At 44.6% G+C, this 8,461-nt stretch overlaps 1 protein-coding gene across 5 annotated transcripts in view; it reads right to left on the reverse strand.

Moving 5' to 3' along the window:
* The window catches only part of Hipk2 (homeodomain interacting protein kinase 2), a 191,288-nt gene extending 183,182 nt beyond the window's left edge, over positions 1–8,106 (reverse strand). For 4 of the 5 annotated variants that reach the window (XM_013158630.2, XM_003475493.4, XM_013158629.2 and 1 more), the window contains exon 1: positions 7,769–8,106. The gene's annotated coding sequence lies outside the window, so the exon portion shown is untranslated. Of the gene's footprint in view, positions 1–7,179; positions 7,591–7,768 lie in introns of those variants that run through there. The other variant, XM_063249593.1, reaches the window with a different exon arrangement.
* Positions 8,107–8,461: the final 355 nt, after the last annotated feature.

An 8,461-nucleotide genomic window follows, 5' to 3' on the forward strand; every position in this document is an offset into this window, starting at 1 on the left:
GAGGACTACCTCATTTATTGGACTTGGAAATAAGCTGATCCACAAAGTTGATCTACATAAATTAATTTCCCCCTCTACCAGAAACTTAACCCATTAGGTGACCTTAAATCCTTTTTTGAGTAAGCCATGGTATAATGAAATGAAAGCGTTTCTTTATTTTAACCATTTTCATTTTTGCAATACATTAGAGAGCCTCCGAGTCTCAGTTAGAAGAACATAATGAACAATGATTAATCTTTTCCTGATGGTGCAGGTCATTCTTAATGAGGAATAGTAATCTCACTGCAGATATAAGCAGTCCAGGAGCAAAAACTGAACATACATGTATACACACACACACACACACACACACACACACACACTTTCTCTCCTGTTCTAGCTCCTTAGAACAAGATTCCCTGAAATTCACTTTCCACCTGAAGTCTCAGCTAGGATAGTGGTTCTGTTTAGTAGGTATAGTTACACAGTATAATTTGCTGTCTTTGTACAATTTCAAAAATGCACATTCTGATTTTTATCAGAACTTTATAAATTCTTTACTGGAGAAAAGTAAAGGAGAAAAAAGAACACAATTTCACAAGAAGACATAAGCCAAGAGTTTTGCAGTTCTCCTTATCATGTGACTTTTAACGGAATTACAAACACACACATCATTAAAATGTGCTTCTTGAAGTTCTATATAGAGCTGGCATGATGGATCACTTTTATTATGATAAACCTTTAGAAAAGCCACTGTATATCTGAAAACAATTCACTGGTTTAACCCAAAAGGAAACATTGGTATGGAGGAAAATGGTAAATATCCACAAAGTCACTCTTTTCCACACGATGCAATCTGGAAATGTGTGGACCAGAAATGCCTTTCCATCAGATGTTACAAAAGGCTCCACAGCAGTCTTTAATCTTTCACTGCAGATAGGCAAAACCACCTTGGGTGAGGAGGAGAGATGCCCTTGTCCACTCATATATTAAGCTGCATTCTTTTTGTGACAGAGGTTTTATGAAGTCTAAGGCATTGAAACATGTATAAGAGCCAATCAATCTTAATTCTGTTTAAACATGGCATTTAATTAATCAAAACCTGCCAGGGCAAAAGTAGTCAGCAAGAATTGTTACCAATAGAACACTACCAAAAATCACTACAAATCTGTTCAATGCTGTGTTCAGAAATAAGTGGCTATAAACCACAGAATTATTTTTGCAGTTTTAAAGATTTGCTTTTTAGGCAATAATTTTCCTAGCTAGCTTTCTAATGGCAATCAGTCATCAGAAAATACACCAATTACAATGAGACTGTACATTGTCTTGGTCTTTTTCACTGGCTGTACACCAAAGGGAAGGAGGACCACCCTCTGAAAGCCTATCTCACAGCCACTCCACAAACAGCAAACACTTAGCTCACCAACTTAGGGGACCTGGTGAAACAGATATGGTGCTTGCTGATTCACAACTTAACAAGAATTTGACAAACTCCTTTCTAAACCTACATGAACTAAATTACACCGAATCATCAAGATTCTTCTCTGCACTGTCTCTTCATACAAGCACAGTTCAAGTTTTCTTATATTTACCTCCTCTCCATTCTGTTTGTCAGATCTGCAGAAGATTCTAAAGAGCTGGGACTAGAGGGGTAAAATTCAATGTAATTAACAGAGTCAAGCTGAAGATAGTGGCTTGGCTGGGTCAAGGATGTCAGAGTACAAGAGAAATGAAGACTTGGGGCCAAGGTAAGTACAAACTAACTGAGTCAACAGTCCACTGCTGCTATATAATAAGTTATTACGTATATTAAAAGGAACAGATAAGTCAACAAATATTTATGAAGTGCCTGCTAGGTTTAAGGAACTGCACAGCTACTGTGGGAGATACAAAGACACATCAGACAGTGCACTTGCCCTCCAGGGGCTCCCAAGGATGTAAAAACCCTGAAGTCATTTTTGTGGGGGGGGGGGTAATGTGATACTAATGAGAACATATTAAAGAATTACATTCATATCTGATCACCACCACTGTTTTTCTTTGATAGGGAGAAACTAGAGCAAGTTCAGAGGAGAGGAGAATGTTTCAGGGATACAAAACATGGAGTTCTGCAAAGAAAAAGCCAGAAACTCAGTTAGTTAGTATCTTTAAATATATGTATGATTTTATAGATTTGAGTAAAAGAAAACAAGTTGGAATGGCAGCAGGCAAGATTTCAGTCAAGCCCAGGAATTTCTTGACAACCATGTTAATAGAACACTGGAACTGGTCAGTGGGATCGTGCCCTTCCCTGAAAAATGCTTTAATGAACTGAAGGTTTCAAGTCAAGGACATTCACCTGCCTGAAGGCAGGGGTGACCACATCTCTCTGGACTCTTCTGTTCTGGGGTTCTGTACTCCCAAAGATAGAGTCAAGCTTTCCTGTTTCTTTAATTCCCAGAATGACATGCTCCCGGGAAGTAGCACTGAATGCTGCTAGGTGACCACTTGATCTATGTCCCCACTGATAAGTACGATTATATATCTACCCGGAAGACAAGAGCTTAGCACAGCAGCAAAGCCAAAAATCAATTCTCTAGCAGCAACACATGGATCCAAGAGACCTTTCACAACACAGGTCATAACTAAATGAGGAAAACAGAAAATGCCCCGGCAGCCTGTGCAAATGAGAAAGTATTTGCATTGACAAAGATGTAAAGTTTAAGTAATAAAAGAGAAAGATAGATTCTTCAGAAATTAAGAGATGGTAATATCGAAGATATTTCTAAGGAAATCTGTAATGAGTACTTTTGACACTCAGAAGTACTTTTAGTTTTTAGTCCAAATAAAGAAACTATTTTAAGAGAAAACAGAAGCAGGGCCTTTCCTTTAGACCTTAAAAAACCTAAACACAGAAGAACTGCCACTAAAACAAAAACAACAAGAAAAAAGTTTGCTCTAGGCTCAGACCTACCCCCCAGAGAGTCGAAATAGATCTTGACTTTCACCTCCCATAATCTGAACTCCTTGAGGACAAGGGCCAAGTCTTTGTCCTTTCTCCAAGCACAGATCTGCCACGGGCTAAGCACACAGCAGATCCTATGTAAATGTTTGCTGAAGGAACACATAAAAGATGTGGCCTGGTGTGCAGAGGAGAACAGTGGCCCAGTGGCCTATGTGAGTAGAGGGTGCAGAAAGTGCCCAGCACAATGCACAGTCCAAATCATAATTAACAGCATTGACCCCAAGCATCTCAGTTTCTCTTAGAGACAAAATAAAGATCTTCCTGTCCTCCAGGTTTTTAGTTTCCTGAATTTTTCCCTCCAACAGGCTATTGCCATATGAAATGGAACTTACAAGTTTGGGCCTTTCAAGTTCACACCCTAGTCTGCTGGAATTATTCTGAATCCCGTCTTTGATAGCAACCTCAAGTGCTTCAATTGTCATTATAGCCTACCAGAAAGCACTGGAAAATTACGTGTTCAGAGAACAATAAAAAATGCTCACATATCCTACCCTCTTGATCATTACTACTTTGTTCCACGCAAACCTCAAAAGTGGTTCCCCAAGATCTTTATGGGAAGAAGGAAGAGAGAAATGAAGGAACATAAAACATAAAAAAATGAAGACTATGAGAAGCTATAACCTGCATAATGCACCCCATTTTTTTTCTAGGAAACTAATGTTTAATGCATGATGAGGCAGATCCTGCCTGGGGATGGGGTGCAGAGGATCCCCTCCAAGGAGGCTCTGGAGGTTCTTGGCCTGTGGCCTTGTTTCAGCACCAATCCTGGCTATAGGAAAAAGCTTGCCTCTCCTATTTGGAGGTACTTCCTCAGAGGCACAAATGCAGCCCCTGAAACTCTGTTCTTGCATTGTTTGCACATGTTTAAAGTAGCTAGAAAGTGCTACCATAGAAAAGAAGCTCTCTAGGGCCGGGGATTTAGCTCAGCGGCACAAGCGCCTGCCTTGCAAGCAGGCAGTCGTGAGTTCGATCCCTGGTAGTGATAAAAAGGAAAAAGACCAAAAAAAAAAAAAAAAAAAAAAGAAAGAAAAGAAAAGAAGCTCTAGAGCCAGGGGTTTAGCTCAGTGGCGTAGGCATCTTCCTGGCAAGCACCAGGTCATGAGTTTAATCCCTGGTACCAAAAAAAAAAAAAAAACCACTCTACCAGAAACCAGCAGAAGCTCAATAAAGGGAATAAAGGTCATAGAGGGGTTAAAAAAAGTTTGTCTTTTTTTTTTTTTCCTGTGGCTATAGGAGGTTTATTGTTGCTGGTTCCCAAACTGAAAAAGGAATAGCCAGAGATTAATAATTGAAATGTTGCTATTATTGGTTTTCTATTAAATTATATGTGGGTTATTCTTTCCCTGGGGTCATCATCCCTGTAAGCAGCTCAGAAGATAGAGGGATTTAACACACACCGGGAAAATGCCTGCTATAGCTGGGACTTTACTAAATATACTAGTTTCTAGTGGAGTCCTCACACAATTCAAGAAAGCTGGGGGGAAAAAAAACCCAGCTCTGAATAGTTAAATAACATGCCTAAGACATGCAGCTAGATTCAGATTCAGATTCCAGTTTCTCTGATTCAAGTGCCATACCAACTGTCCAGAGTCACAGCTAAAATTAATGAACTTTGATTCGCTACTCATATGTAATGAACAGGAAAACAATATTTATACTTACTCATTTTAAAAATATAAAACATAAACACAGGAAAAGATATTTATGAGATATGTGTCTTTAAATTCTTTAAAGGGAAGATGATTCACAATCTCATTTGGTCAAAAGGTATCTTTCAATCCATCTCATGATGGATTTCAGGGTACAAGTTTCTAGAAGCCTCACTATGAAGTGCTCCTTGATAGGAGCTGACACTAATAAACAAACTGCAGCTCAGGTGCAGTGAGGCACAATTCACTTGGAATTTAAGTCCCTCAAATTCAAACCCACAGCAATTCAAACCTTTGTGGTTGGCCTTTGCACTACATAGTGAAAAGGCCCTGCTAAGCAAGTTGATGGGAGTAAACACAATCACAAGGCAAATGTTTAACCTTCCAAAAAAAATAAACCTTTTTTAAAAAGGTTAACTTGATCAATACCAAGCCACTGAAAACTATTGTACTATTTATAAACCCAGCCTTATTAAAGCAAATGCTGGAAAAGTGATTATACTTTGCTGCCCATCAAATCGTATTATACCTTGTTTCAAAAACAGCATTCTTATCTAAGTCTTTGGCAGTTCTGAATGTTCCCCTAATGCATGCAGGCCTTCACTCAGTATTCTAACTCCATTGAAGCAGTTCCAGCCAAAGGCCACACATGTCATTATACTTCTTAGAAGAATCACCTTCAGGGCTGGGGGTTTAGCTCAGCGGCATAAGCGCCTGCCTTGAAAGCAGGCAGTCCTGAGTTTGATCCCTGGTACCGATAAAAAGGAAAAAGACAAAAAAAAAAAAAAAAAAAAAAGAAGAATCACCTTCAATTTTAGGAGCTAAAAAATTGCAAGAAATCCCTCTTCCAGGAAACTCCACAGAAAAAGCCCCGCACATTTAAGAGACACATAAGGAGTCCATGTGTCCCGATTAGGGTATGGTAAATACCATTTTCACTGAAACCAGTGGAGGTTCCCAAGGAGGGAAGGAGGCCTGTGGAGTCTTAGAAGCAGTCACCACTGTGCGGGTACGTGGGTTGCAGCAGCATGATCCCTGGTCATGGAGACTGTATCCAACAGTCTCTTGGAAAGACCCGGCAGAGCTTTTGGCTGAGTGACACGGCTCATTCGGGAGAGCTAGAGTGCCCACTTTGGCAGAACATACACTAAAATTGAGAAGAAGTGGGAGGAAGACTAGCAAAAGAATTATAAAGACACTGAGAAACTCTTGTAGAATAAAAGGTTACCAAACACAGGAACAATCAAGAAAGTACACAAACAAGATTGAGGGAAACCCAAGGTTGAAAAAGTGACCAGGCGGATCACCTGTGACAGGAAGGCAGGCTGTCAAGGAAAACCTGTGAGCTGAGACCTTTGAAATCATGATTATTCTTAAACCATAACACCTTACACACCTACAGCTCTTTATCTGATATGAGGCACAGAAACAGCTATGTAATAAAAATGGGAGTGCTGGGTCTCAGGCCCTGGGGATGGACAACACTGCATGGATTTAAAATGAATGAACATATGAGCCATGCAGTTCCCAAGATAGCTTTGCACAAAGTTGACAAAATACATCCCAACCCACATACCCAGTCCACTGTAAGAGGGAGAGAAATCAGCAGTCAATAGTTCTAAATTCAATGCCAAGTTCCTGGCTCACCCAGAGTGTCCAGCAGAGGGAGTCTCAAAGAGGTACGTACTTAATAAAGAGAAAACTGTTTCATTTTAACACTCTAGACAGTGGGAGCTTTGACTGCAGCCCCCTCCCCTAGACAGATGAACAATGCATGCCCAACATGGGCTCCCCTGCATATCCCTATATCCACCAGCATGTTCTCTTCTGCGTGGTGGACTGATCTGAAATTTTGTTTTGCTTTGTCTAATGGTTAAATGGACCTTGTGTTCTTCAGAATCAAAGAGGAAAGCCCCTGGAATAACATCTCTCTGTTGCCTTCTAAACAGCCTCTTTGTTTCTAAGAGAGTCTGAAAAAAAAAATATTTACAGTCGATAGGTTATTTACAGCCTCGATATCCAAGGCCTGACTGGTAACTCTATTCCATCCAGAAACCTAATTCATTTGGAACCCTGGAACTAATAACAGATTTTCTTTTCAGATAAGTTTTTATTCTTTTTGTTAAATCAGCTTTTCCAAACAGAGATAAAACTATTAATGTGATCTCTGTCTTACCCCCTACTTCTCCAGATTTATAGGATTACAATGTCTTTTGCCCCTCCTCTAGGCTCTATGCAAACCCTTTCCCCTCTCATTTGCGATTTAATCCACAGACTATCTGAACAAAACCGAAAGAAAGCCAGATGGACCCTCACTAAAAGTCTGGAAAGGGTGCTATTTCAATGATTTCATGAAGCGAGACATTTTCAGGATGAAACGACTGGAAAATCAGGCACACTTTGGTTGAAAATCTCTCGTACTACAAGTACAAAAAAAAAAATCGAAGTGTAAAAACTTAGTTGATTCGGCTTTGATTTTTGAAGGAAGCTCTACGGAACTGACTAAACGAAAGAGTGTGCAAGGCAAATGTAGTCCTTTTGCCTTACCTTCTTTTCTTTCTTCCCGAAGACAGTCAAATCGGAAAAAATCAGCCAGGTGAAGAAGGTGCACAATACCGATCTACCCAGACCCATCCAGAAAAACCGTCTCCACCGCCTCTGACTTGAATGCCCAAACTACCTTCTCCCTTCCGCACGCTAATGCGGGGAGATTTTAGCCTATTTCATTGTTCTGCCTGGGTCTGAAATGGACTTTTCATCTCTATCCCCTCTCTCCGCCTGGCCCCATACAATCCAATTCCACAGGGCCCCCCCCACCCCCAGGCTCGCGAAGAATAAAGGAGCGTGGGGTGGGAGTGGAAGGCAATGGAAAGGGGAAGAGAGAGGAGGGCAGAGAAGTAGAAAGGAGATGTGAGCCTAAAGGTAATGGGGGTGCTAAAAGCATCACCTCCACCGCTCCCACACGGAGGCCAGGCGGTGCCTTCCCGGCGCCCCCTCCCGCCCTCCTCGGCCGCGGGCGCCCGGCACACCCCCCGCCCCGCCCCCACCCGGAGCGCCAGCCCCGAGCCGGATGCGCAGCCCGGCAGGGTCGCGGCCCCCACCCGCGCTAACAAAGCTGGGGCCGGGCGGCGCTTACCTTCGCACACGCGGGCCGTCGGGGCCGGGGTGTCCGCGGCTCATGGCAACCGGCGCGGGAACGCGGCGCGCGAGCTCGGCCCCCCCCGCCTCAGGCGGCTTCTGCCATCTTGAGCCTGTGTCTCCGCTCGCGGCGCCGCCGAGGCCGCCCGCGCCCGCATCACCGCCTCGCTCGGCCGGCGCCGGGGGAGGGGGCCGGGCGCGTCGCCGTCGCCGTCGCCGTTGCCGTGGCCGCCGCGGACCGGGCCCTGCCTGCGAGCGCCTGGGCCGAGGGCCGGGTCCGCGGAAGGCGGGAGCCGGGGCGGGCAGCGCGCGGCCAGGGCCCGGCCGGAGCTCAGCTCAGCATGGCTGTGTGTGGGGGCTCCGCAAAAGTTGCTCGGGAGGAGGGGGGAAGGGAGGGAGGAGCGGGAGGAGGCCGCGGGAGGGGGCGGGGCGGGGAGCGCGGCGGCGGAGGGGCGGGCGCGGGCGGGCGCGGGGCGCGCGGAGAGCCGAGCCGGGAAGAGCCCAGGAGCCCGCGCGCAATCGAGCGCCGATGGCACGGATGCGAGGCGGGGAAGGCCGAGCGCGGGGCACAGCGGGCGCAGGCAGCAGGGCCCGGGCGGACTCCAGCGCGCCCAGCCGCGGGCGTGCGTGGGCTCGGCGAACACAGGAGAGCCGCCAGCGCGGGAAACAAGCGGAACTTTGTGTGCGTGTG

This window comes from Cavia porcellus, unplaced genomic scaffold (assembly GCF_034190915.1).
Source record: "Cavia porcellus strain 051 isolate PalLab524CR breed Dunkin Hartley unplaced genomic scaffold, mCavPor4.1 scaffold_6, whole genome shotgun sequence".
In the NCBI taxonomy this organism is placed as follows: Eukaryota; Metazoa; Chordata; class Mammalia; order Rodentia; family Caviidae; genus Cavia; species Cavia porcellus.